Here is a 10,762-nt window from a genome sequence, read left to right as displayed (position 1 = left end):
CATGAGTTGAGTAAACCGATGTAGGAATTAAAAAATAGAAGCTTGTCATTCAAAAACTGAAATATGTGAATCCACCTCTAAAGTTAGATCAAGAAAATGGAGCAAAAATTTATTGGAACAATGACAAGAATAGGGGTGTTACACATATAAAAAAATAAAAAAGACGAGTTTTTCAAACTATAATTTCAGAGAGGAAAATTTTCAAAAGCCGAGTATATATAGTAATTAACCAATTATTATATTATATGTTATACGTTAGTTTATTTAACTAAATATGAATGACCACTAGTCTTTGATAGCTAAATATGTGTTCCCACATATTGCCCACTTCTCCATAATGTGATAAACATGGCATGCATGTCAAATTATTGAGTGTTGTTTAGCCATAGAAAATTATGTGGGTTTGTTTCATATATTAGGGGCTATAATGAAATGAAATTAAATGATATTTCAGTTTTCACGAAACTAAAAATAGTCTATGGGACCATCAATTTTCTGTTTTTTTTTTCCTTTTGCAATTCAATCATTTTCTTATTCAAATTGTTGATGAGCTGGTCCAACCTTCCAACAATCCCCTCGTTGAAAAAACAATGCCAAGAAACTGATGCTAACATATTCCCATAGCAGGGTATTCTTCATCGACAAAATTAACAGGGTGCATTGGGAAAAATCGTGGTGTGATTGTAGGTTCGTATGTGCAACAAGAAACTACAAGTGGATGCATTCAAGTTTAGGGAGATTTGTTGTATATTCGAATATCTTGTTTTGGTTCTTCCTATTTCTCCTCATTACCACACTTTGAATTGGCTCTATAATCAATTTAAAAAAATCTGCCAATAGCCTCTATCCATTGGACATGGTAACCTTTGCCAGTGAGTTAATGTACATGCAAATTCTGTATTCTAGCTCTGTGCATATTTAGGAATACAATGACAATGAAGATCAAGAACAACAAATAAGAAGATCAACAACAAATCATACCTAGTTCCGAAGTTAAAAGCCCACTGATTTTACATCCTGCAAGAAAACCACATCTGGTTAGAAACGCTGCAATACACCTTGCATGAATGTCTTGCGACTCGAAGCAGCAGCGCTGCAAGAACAGAGGAGAAGAGAATGGAATCCCTAATGCAGGAATAGGAAAAAAGGGAAAAAACTAGAATGCAGGAAGAGGAAAAAAATAAATCTAAAGAGGGATATTTCCCAACACACAAAACAAATTTTAGTCAAATTCACTTTTGCACAAGCCTATAAATCCTTGCTAAATCATGGTTTTTTGTTCCAGAGCACAGGGTGGGTGGAAGATAGGGTCCTCTGTCAAACACACACATGGCAGCAACAAAATATTAAAGATAAGTAGGAGAGTACATCTATTATTTGACAGTGATATACATTTATAGTACATTCGTGTGACCGTTGGGTTCCACATCCCAAGGTCTCTTGGACTCTCATGGTTGTTCACATTCTACACCAACCCATAGAGCATTAGGTGTCCAACGATCCCCCCTTAATCCGAAGGGGTATGTATGAGTCCAAGAAGAGAGTTGTAATACAAAATGTGCAAAAATGCATGGCAACACTAGGTTGAATGTGCTCTCTGAAATGTTGGTATCAAGGGCGATGGTTTAAGGATGACCACCAACACTGGAATGCTTAGTGTAGTTCCCAGAACTCTTCCAAGTCTGGCATGAAGCTCAAGTCTTCTGCTAGAGGAATTGCTCCTGATGTTTTGAAGAGGGAAACCTTCAACCATGAAAGGGAGGTCTCACCCCACATAAAAGGGAGAACCTCAACCTGAAAATGGAGGTCTCAACCTGTGATGGTTTAAGGATTACCAACAACTCTGGAATGCTTAATGTAATTCCTGGAACTCTTCCTACATTGGCAAGAAGCTGAAGTATTCTGCTAGAGGAAGTGTCCCCAATTCTTTGAAGAGGTATCATCGACTGAAGGCATGCTCAGGGGCATCTTTGTCTCTGGCTACAACTCTGAATCTGGTGTGGCAGGTTGTGGCTCAGGCTCGCTTGATGTGGCTTTGAAGCTTGTAGATGACCATCATTCCCCCCCTGTCAGATACAAGGCGAGAAGATGAAGAGATCTCAACTGCAAGACTTTTCAATATTCGAGAACAAATCCTGTTGTATGAGTGAAATATTTTCTTGGTTGTTGAAGCCCATTGCCAAGAAGTGATCCATCCAAGATGAATCCTTGTTCTTGCAGGAGGTTTGTTTCTAAAGCATCTATTTGAAGAATGGGTGGTTTTATGACAGTGCTTACATGGATGAAGATCAAAATAGTGATCTTTCATATGGCCAACTCAGTCACAGTGTTGGCATTTCACAATCTGTTGTTGTGGAAGAGGGGCAGAGTCTGGAACAGATGAAGGTGAACTGTCATGAAGGAATCTAGCACTCTGAAACTGGATGGACTTTGAGTAATCTGGAATATGAAAGGACACGTCCTTGTCATATCCAAGACCAGTTCTATGCTTGTTTCTGACAAGCTCTTCCCAAGCTTTGATGATGGGCTTGGGAAGTGCAAACTGAACTTCTGCATCTGCATGTAACTTTGCTGCTTTATTGGGCACTGGATCTGAATCAACTTCAACAATATTGACTTGCTGCTTATGGGAGTTTGTTTCATTGTTTTGAACAGAAACAGATTCAGAATGATGACTCCATTGTTGTAATTCTGCTCTCTGTACCTGAGATTCAAGCTGCAAAAAGTCAATTTTCTCTTGTGCATTTTGTAGACAGACCTGAATGTTTGTGAGAGAAGCTTTGCTGACTTTTAATGTATCATGACTAGTAGACAATATCAGACTTTTGAGGAACTCTAATACTGCATTGATTCTGACCATTTTCATTGAAAAAATAAGGTGAATTTCACAAATACAGATTCTTGATCTCAAGCCATATATAAATAAGCCAAGTCGTAAAGATATATAATCAGTTCAAAATCACAATTGAATATGATTGAACATATGAAATATGCAAGCCTTCAACGTAGTCAAAGCAGCATACAATAGTTCCACGTCGTGGAATTTCAACCGCCCCCTTTAATTTTGAACAATACAATGCCAAAGAGATTGCCTTATTCAATGCTCAACGCTCAACATTCAAATGCTCATGCCAATGCACCAATACCCTAGGCAATTCCAGGTTATTTAATAGTTGTATATTTCCTCTGTAACAAGGTTCACGAAATCATTGAATTCAAGTTTCAATTCTAACACATATATCAACCTCAAACAACGGATATTATATATATACCGTCTTCAATTCAACACAAACAGTTCTCATCAGGCTAGCAAAATATCAACACACAAGCAACATATACTGTATATAGATCCCGCTCTCAACACACCTCGGAAGCACGACCAAAGACACCAACTCTGAGGACCAACACTTTGCCACTGCAATCAACTATGATATTATGCACTGCAAGGCCAAGCTCGAACGCATGAGGCAACAATGCCAAGCTCTTATAATGCTCCCTTCACTTTCCTTCACAATGTTATTTATGTGTGCAGTGTCTCTGAATTTGTTTCTTGCCTTCTCCCACGAGCCTCTTTTTTTTTTCAGAAATCCAACTACCAGACTTTTGCTCCATGCTTCTCTCAAGTATAAAGAAATCGTTTCAACTGTAAATCAAATCCTTGTCTCTGCCAATCACAATCTATGCAATCAACTTCTCATGTTCTATTAACAACTTCTTTCACCAGCATATCTTTAAATGCTTTATGTACTCAAAATGTCAACGCACCAAGGGATGCACTAGAATTAGCTCCAATACATTTTAATGCACAAATCCAGTCAATGAACTCACTTCAATGTCGTAATAATATTCACAACTAGAAACAATGTAAACTTTGAAACGGGAACTGATACTGTTACCCGTTTTGTAGAGATAGCAAAAAAGTGACCCGATTTTGAAAAGGGGTGATGCAGAATACACATGTTTTGTAGAGATAGCAAAAAAGTGACCCGATTTTGAAAAGGGGTGATGCAGAACACACGTTTTTTTTAGAGCATAGTTTTTGGCACTTTAATTTTTTTTAATTTTTTTTTATGTACATTGTGTTTTAGAATGGTAGTGATTTTCATGCTGATTTTAAAAAGTGGTTATTCTGCATCAGACTCTTTTTTTAAAAGACCTATTTTTTGACTTTAACTTTTCTAATGTATGTAATGTAAATAATTATTTTGTAAATTTAATAATTTTGGAAGTGGTCGTCTTCTTCATATTTTCTTGTTTTTATTTTTATTTTTATTTTTTTTGGTAGTGAGGTTTTTATTGATTTGCATATTTAAAAAAGAAGGTCAATATTTTGCATTTTCCATATTTTACATATTTATACATCGTTAATTAAATTTTCAATCCAAATGAAATAATTGTCTCTAAAAAACAAATATAAAATTATATATAAAAAAAGACAAAAATAAAAAATAAAAAAGTGTTAAAAAAAATTTATCTTATAAACCATAAAACACTTTGGAAAAAAAAAAACCAAAATTACATATATATATATATATATATTAATTAAGTCGATAAAAATTGAGAAATTAAAAAAAAAAACATTAGCAAAAACTAGGAATAAAATTTTAAAAACAAACTAGTTTAAAAAAAAATAGAAAATTAACCAAAGAATAAATTAAAAAAATTAATAAAATAAATATTAAAAAAACGGTTAAAAAAATTATCTCACAAAAAAACATTAGCAAAACTGGAAAAAAAAATTAAAAAAATTAAAAAAAAACTAGTTTAGAAAAAAAAAATAGAAAATTAACGAAAAAAAATTGAAAAAATAGTAAAATTAATATTAAAAAAACAAAAATAAATTCAAATTATGAAAAAAAAAAAACAAAAAAATACGTAATTTTTATTAAAAAAAAAAATAATTATTTTTTATTAAACATACATATTTTATTTAATATATATATATATTAATTTTTTTTTTTAAACAACCTTTTTTATTATTAAAAAAAAAAATTATAATTTTTTTAAAACAATTTTTATTTTTATTTTTATTTTTCCCTAAAAATACAAATTATTAAATCTACGTTTTATATTTAAATAAATAAATAAAACCTAAATTTAGAAAAAGAAATTTACATTTCTTTTTTTATTTAAAAAAAAATTAATAAAATTAATTTTCTTTTTTAAACGATTCTTTTTTTATTAAAAAAAAAATTATAACTCTTTTTTTAAACATTTTTTTGTTTTTTATTTAAAAATATAAATAATAAAAAAAAAATGATTTTTAAAAAAAAATTATATATATATTTTTATTTAAATATTAAAAAATTATTAAAAAAAATTTAAAAATTTAAAAATTTAAAAAATTTAAAAACTAACATTTTTTTTAATTATTAAAAAAAAAAATTATGAGCCCCGGCCGCGCTACCACGGGCGAACGATGGGTGGCCCGTCGATTCCCGGAATCGACGGGCCGCCCACCGTCCGCCCGTGGTGGCGCGGCGGTGGGCAGAGGGCCTGCGTGCAGCCCCTCCGCCCACCGCCGCGCCACCATGTGCAGCCGGTGGGCGGCCCGTCGATTCCGGGAATCAACGGGCCGCCCACCGACCGCCCATGGTGGCGCGGCGGTGGGCGGAGGCCCTGCACGCAGCCCCTCCTCCCACCGCCCGTGGTGGCGCGGCCGAGGCTCATAATTTTTTTTTTTTTTAATAATTAATCAAAAATGTTAATTTTTAAATTTTTAAAATTTTTTTTAATAATTTTTTAATATTTAAATAAAAATATATATAATTTTTTTTTTTTAAATCATTTTTTTTATTATTTATATTTTTAAATAAAAAACAAAAAAAATGTTTAAAAAAAAATTATAATTTTTTTTTTAATAAAAAAAGAATGGTTTAAAAAAGAAAATTAATTTTATTAATTTTTTTTAAATAAAAAAAGAAATGTAATTTTTTTTTTTAATTTAGGTTTTATTTATTTATTTATTTTTTTAAATATAAAACGTAGATTTAATAATTTGTATTTTTAGGGAAAAAATAAAAATAAAAATAAAAATTGTTTTAAAAAAATTATAATTTTTTTTTTAAATAATAAAAAAGGTTGTTTAAAAAAAATTTATTAATTTTAATATATATATATATATATGTTTAATAAAAAATAATTACATTTTTTTTTTAATAAAAATTACGTATTTTTTTGTTTTGTTTTTTTTTTTTTTAATAATTTAAATTAATTTTTGTTTTTTTTAATATTAATTTTAGTAGTTTTTCAATTTTTTTCGTTAATTGTCTATTTTTTTTTTTAACTAGTTTTTTTAATATTATTATTATTATTATTATTATTTTTTTTTTTTTTCCAGTTTTGCTAATGTTTTTTTTTTTTTTAATTTCTCTATTTTTACTTACTTATTATATATATATATATATATATATATATATATATATATATATTAATTTTGTTTTTTTGTTTTCCAAAATTTTTTATGGTTTGTCAAATAATATTTTTTAACATTTTTTATTTTTTTATTTTTATCTTTTATATATATTTTTATATTTGTTTTTTAAGTAATCAACATTTTAATCTTAATTTTAGTAATTTTTATTTATTTTTTGTTAATTTTCTATTTTTATAGATCTAGTTGGTTTTTAATTTTAATTTTTAGTTTTTTAGTTTTTCCTTAATTTTTTTTTTTTTAATTTTTCTATTTTCACCTACTTAATTTTTTTGTTTTTTTTAAATGTTTTTTTTCTTTTCCATTTTTTTTTTGGGTAATTTTTTTTTATGTTTTACAAGATAAATCTTTTTCTTTTTCCTCTCCATTTTTTTAAATATTTTTTTTACTATTTAATTGTTTATAGTTTTTTATTTTTTATTTTTAGTTTTTTAATTGTTATCATTAATTTTGTTTTTTTTACATTTTTATGATTGACTTTTTTTTTTCGTTTTTTATTTTTATTTTATATTTTCCTTTTAGTATATATTTTAATCTATGTTTTGTTATTTTTTTAAAACTTTTTTTTTGTGTTTTTTCATTGTTTTAATTTTTTTATTTTTTTTAATGTTTTCATTATTTTTTAAAATTTAATGTTTTTCGGGTTCATGATAAAATATTTTACACCATTATTTCTAAATGTTGAAATTTTACTGTTGAAAAAAAAAAAGTGTTCTCCCAGCATCAACACTTTTCGTTTTGAGGGTGTTTTTTGGATATTTTTTGCTCAAAAAATTTGTTTTCACCGCCATTTTTAAAACATGTTGAAAATTTACCCAAGAAAAAAAGGTGTTATTCCAGCATCAACACTTTTCATTTTTAGCACAGTTTTTGATGTTTTTTTCGAGGTTTTTTGGCCAGAGTTCCCGTTTTGAGTTTATAGTTCCCGTTTCATAGTTTACATTGTTTAGAGCAAATGACTTGAATTTATTGTTTCCTTTTATAGTTCAATAAGCATCATCCCACGCAACATTCAAGCATTGAACCATATGCATCACACTGTTGCATTCAAATAGTTCAATGCATATACTTGGAAGGGGATTTCCACAGAAAATGTGTATAGTTGTGTGGTTATGGGAATCACATCTCCAATATCGCCTCCTCCACGCACTCAACAGAGATGAGATTTATGATAGGTCAACTGAGGCTCTGCATTGGTGGGAAGGTGAGGAGATTCTTGTTTGTTACTTGGAAATGGTCGATTGGAGGTGTTATATATAAGATGAATCCAATGGACTTGAAGCCATCATTCAATTTAATATCTCGTTCCAAATGTTTATATTTCTTGACCAGGGCATAAAACAATAATTGGTTTTGAACAACACAGATTTCATGAGTTACACACACTAGATGCCCCGACTCACCATTCCAATGGATATGAACCCAGCATATATACCAAAAAATACCAAGGAATGTGCATGGAACGTTCAAAATTCCAGGATTTTAAAGTAGGATCTTCATCGCATTCACGAGACCCAATGCAATCAACTAAGGCTCATGGCATTCAACCAATTTTAACACAGAGACAATAAACACAACAATGGCAATATCGATATACTTACGGATTCAAGAGAAACAACAGAAAAAATGGCTACCCTTCTCCAGCCCATATGTAATTATCTGCCTATCAACTTCCCTTTCACCACAAATTCCAACAGGAGCACTTCACAAGAAGTGCATGACAACCCTAACCTTGTTGAAAGTGTGAGAAAACTATGCAAGCAGAGTTGATTGACTGAGGTGCTTCGAATTCTACATTCTACGGACCATAATGGTATTTGGGTGGATCCCTACACCTACGACTCTCTTTTACAGGTTTTCCTCGAATTAAAGGCTCTAAGAGAAAGAAAATTAGTCCATGCCCACATTATTCGAACTGGATTTAAGCGAGATTTGTTGAAAATGCAACAAGATGATGGAGCTTAGTGAAAAGAAGTCGCCTTCACTAAGTGGGCCCGCAGGGTATTTTTGGCGCAAAGTCTATTTTTAGACTATGTCTATTTTTAGACATATGGATCATGGTCCATGAGTTGCAGGATGTTGTTTATGGATGATTGGTTATGTTGGGAAAAATAGATGGACTTCTATTTTTGGTTCACAGCGGAGTGATCAGAGTCTATTTTTAGACTGCTAGGCTAAAAATAGAAACAGTCAAATATTATTAGCCCTTAGTAATATTTGGACTCTAAACATTATCTTATTCTCTTGGAGCACTTCAGTTCGAGCTACGGATGTTGCACATGCAACTGAAAAAAGGAATCACGTGGTTTCTTATGTGTTAGTTGAGCTATTGCATGGAGGAATTCAGTTAGAACTCATGCATGTGAGTTCTGTGGAGTTGGATGTGGAGTTGATGGAGTTGTGTTCAGTTTGACTTAGTTGAACTAGTTGTATTTAGTCTAACTAAAGAATACACTAGTGATGAGTTGTGTGAATTGATTGTTAATTAATTCACTAATTATTAACTCATAAAGCAACTAAAGAATACATCAGTTAACTCAGTGCATGGACAGTTCAACAGAGACAGGTGTTAGAGGTAAGTGAAAGGGTGAGTTGTGACTATCAGTTGTGCATGAGATTTTGCACATGCATCGGATTGAGTTATACCAATGAGGACTGCGCAGTGTGGGCTAATACCAAGGCTATTGTAGCTTGTGCTCACGTGATTTTGGATCAGCCAAGGTAAAAACGAGTTTGATTCAGCCATTCATCATTATTCTCATGCAGGATTGCGTAGTGCAGACAGGCAAATAATGGAGGAGATTTGAGGCTTCAGATTTGAGCTAGTTTGTGTGTAACAGGTGGAGATAGTACTGAGTACTTGTGAGGAGTATTGTACTATGTATTGTTACATGCTCTCAATCATTATAATATACAGATAGTGTGGGGTTTTCAGCTGTATGCTTTCCCTGGGTTACATACTGTGTTAATGTATGCATGCGATTGATGTTTCATTATTTTTAATGCAGCTAAATTGATGATCAACGTAGAGGAGGTTATGTATTATGCATGTATTCCGCAATAGTGTATAATCATGATAATCTCTGTGAATAAGTGTTTAGTATTCAAAATTCTACATGGTATCAGAGATGGTTGATTTGTAGAAAAAGTTCTACAGGATATCAAAGTGGGATTGATCATCAGATCTATTATTCAGAAAGTGTTTACATTTTATTTCTTCAGGCAGAGTTTGTAATCGGGCCAGGTAGCTTCTGGATTCATCCTTCTTTTGGAAGGTGAGATATTCGGTGAATGCCCATACAGTCGATCTCTGTACAAGAAATACTTTGTTCTCACGAATTTTAGATCAGAAGCGGTTGAGTATTGAGCTGGTGGAATGGCGCTCAAGGATAAACTCAGAAACATCAAAGCTGAGAATGGAGATGCCACAGATTGTCCGCAGAAGAAGAAGAACAAGCAAGCTGCTGGATCTGTAGCAGGAGAGGCTCTAGCCTCGCAGTTTGAGCTTGATTTTTCATTGATCGCATGCTTGGTTTCAAGTGTGATGGGATCTGTATGGTTCTTGGACAGTGGTGCGTCTTTTCACATGATAGGAGATCGAGATTTGTTTTCTGATCTGGAGGAGAAAGTTCTTGGAGTGCACATCGAGATGGGCGATGATGGTAGATACAGTGCGACCGGTATCGGTACCATTTCCTTTGAGAGGGAGTCTGGTAAATCCTTCAGATTGAAGGAAGTGATGCATGTTCCATGATTGAAGAAGAATCTTATCTCTGTGGCGATGTTAGAAGTCAAGGGATATGATGTTGTCTTCAGCGAGGGAAAAGCTTTCTTGTGCAGCAAGACAACTGGAGAAACCCGCAAGATAGGGGTTTGAGTCAGGAACCTTTATCAGTTGCATGTAGATGCATGCAAAGCCATGAGCAGTGAGGCAACTGATGGAGACTTGGTGGTTGAGAGGGAGCATATATTACCTCTTAACATGCAGAGCCAGAAGAAGTCTCAGACAATTGTGGAGGAGCCACGATTGGTGTAGCAGCTTCAGGAGGTTGTGGAGCAGCCACAACAAGGGAAGCTGAGAGGAGATCAATTAGAGACATCTACTCATGCAGAGACCTCCAGTAGGGGGAAACTTCAAGCCAGGTGGGCTGAGGGATCGCATGCAGCCATACCTCTAGGTAAGAGGTGGGGTGATGTGGATTGATTGTCCCAAGGAGGAGGGGTAGGATCCTTGAGGTACCCAACCTATTGGATGAGACCTTGCTACGGGAGCCCCGATGTGGAGTAGCAGGAACTGACATATTGGGTAGAGATAGATGTGGATGGAGT

Source organism: Pinus tabuliformis, chromosome 6, assembly GCF_031772625.1.
Source record: "Pinus tabuliformis cultivar Carrire ecotype Pingquan chromosome 6, CPIR1, whole genome shotgun sequence".
Classification (NCBI taxonomy): domain Eukaryota; kingdom Viridiplantae; phylum Streptophyta; class Pinopsida; order Pinales; family Pinaceae; genus Pinus; species Pinus tabuliformis.
Note: the sequence above shows the minus strand (reverse complement) of the source record.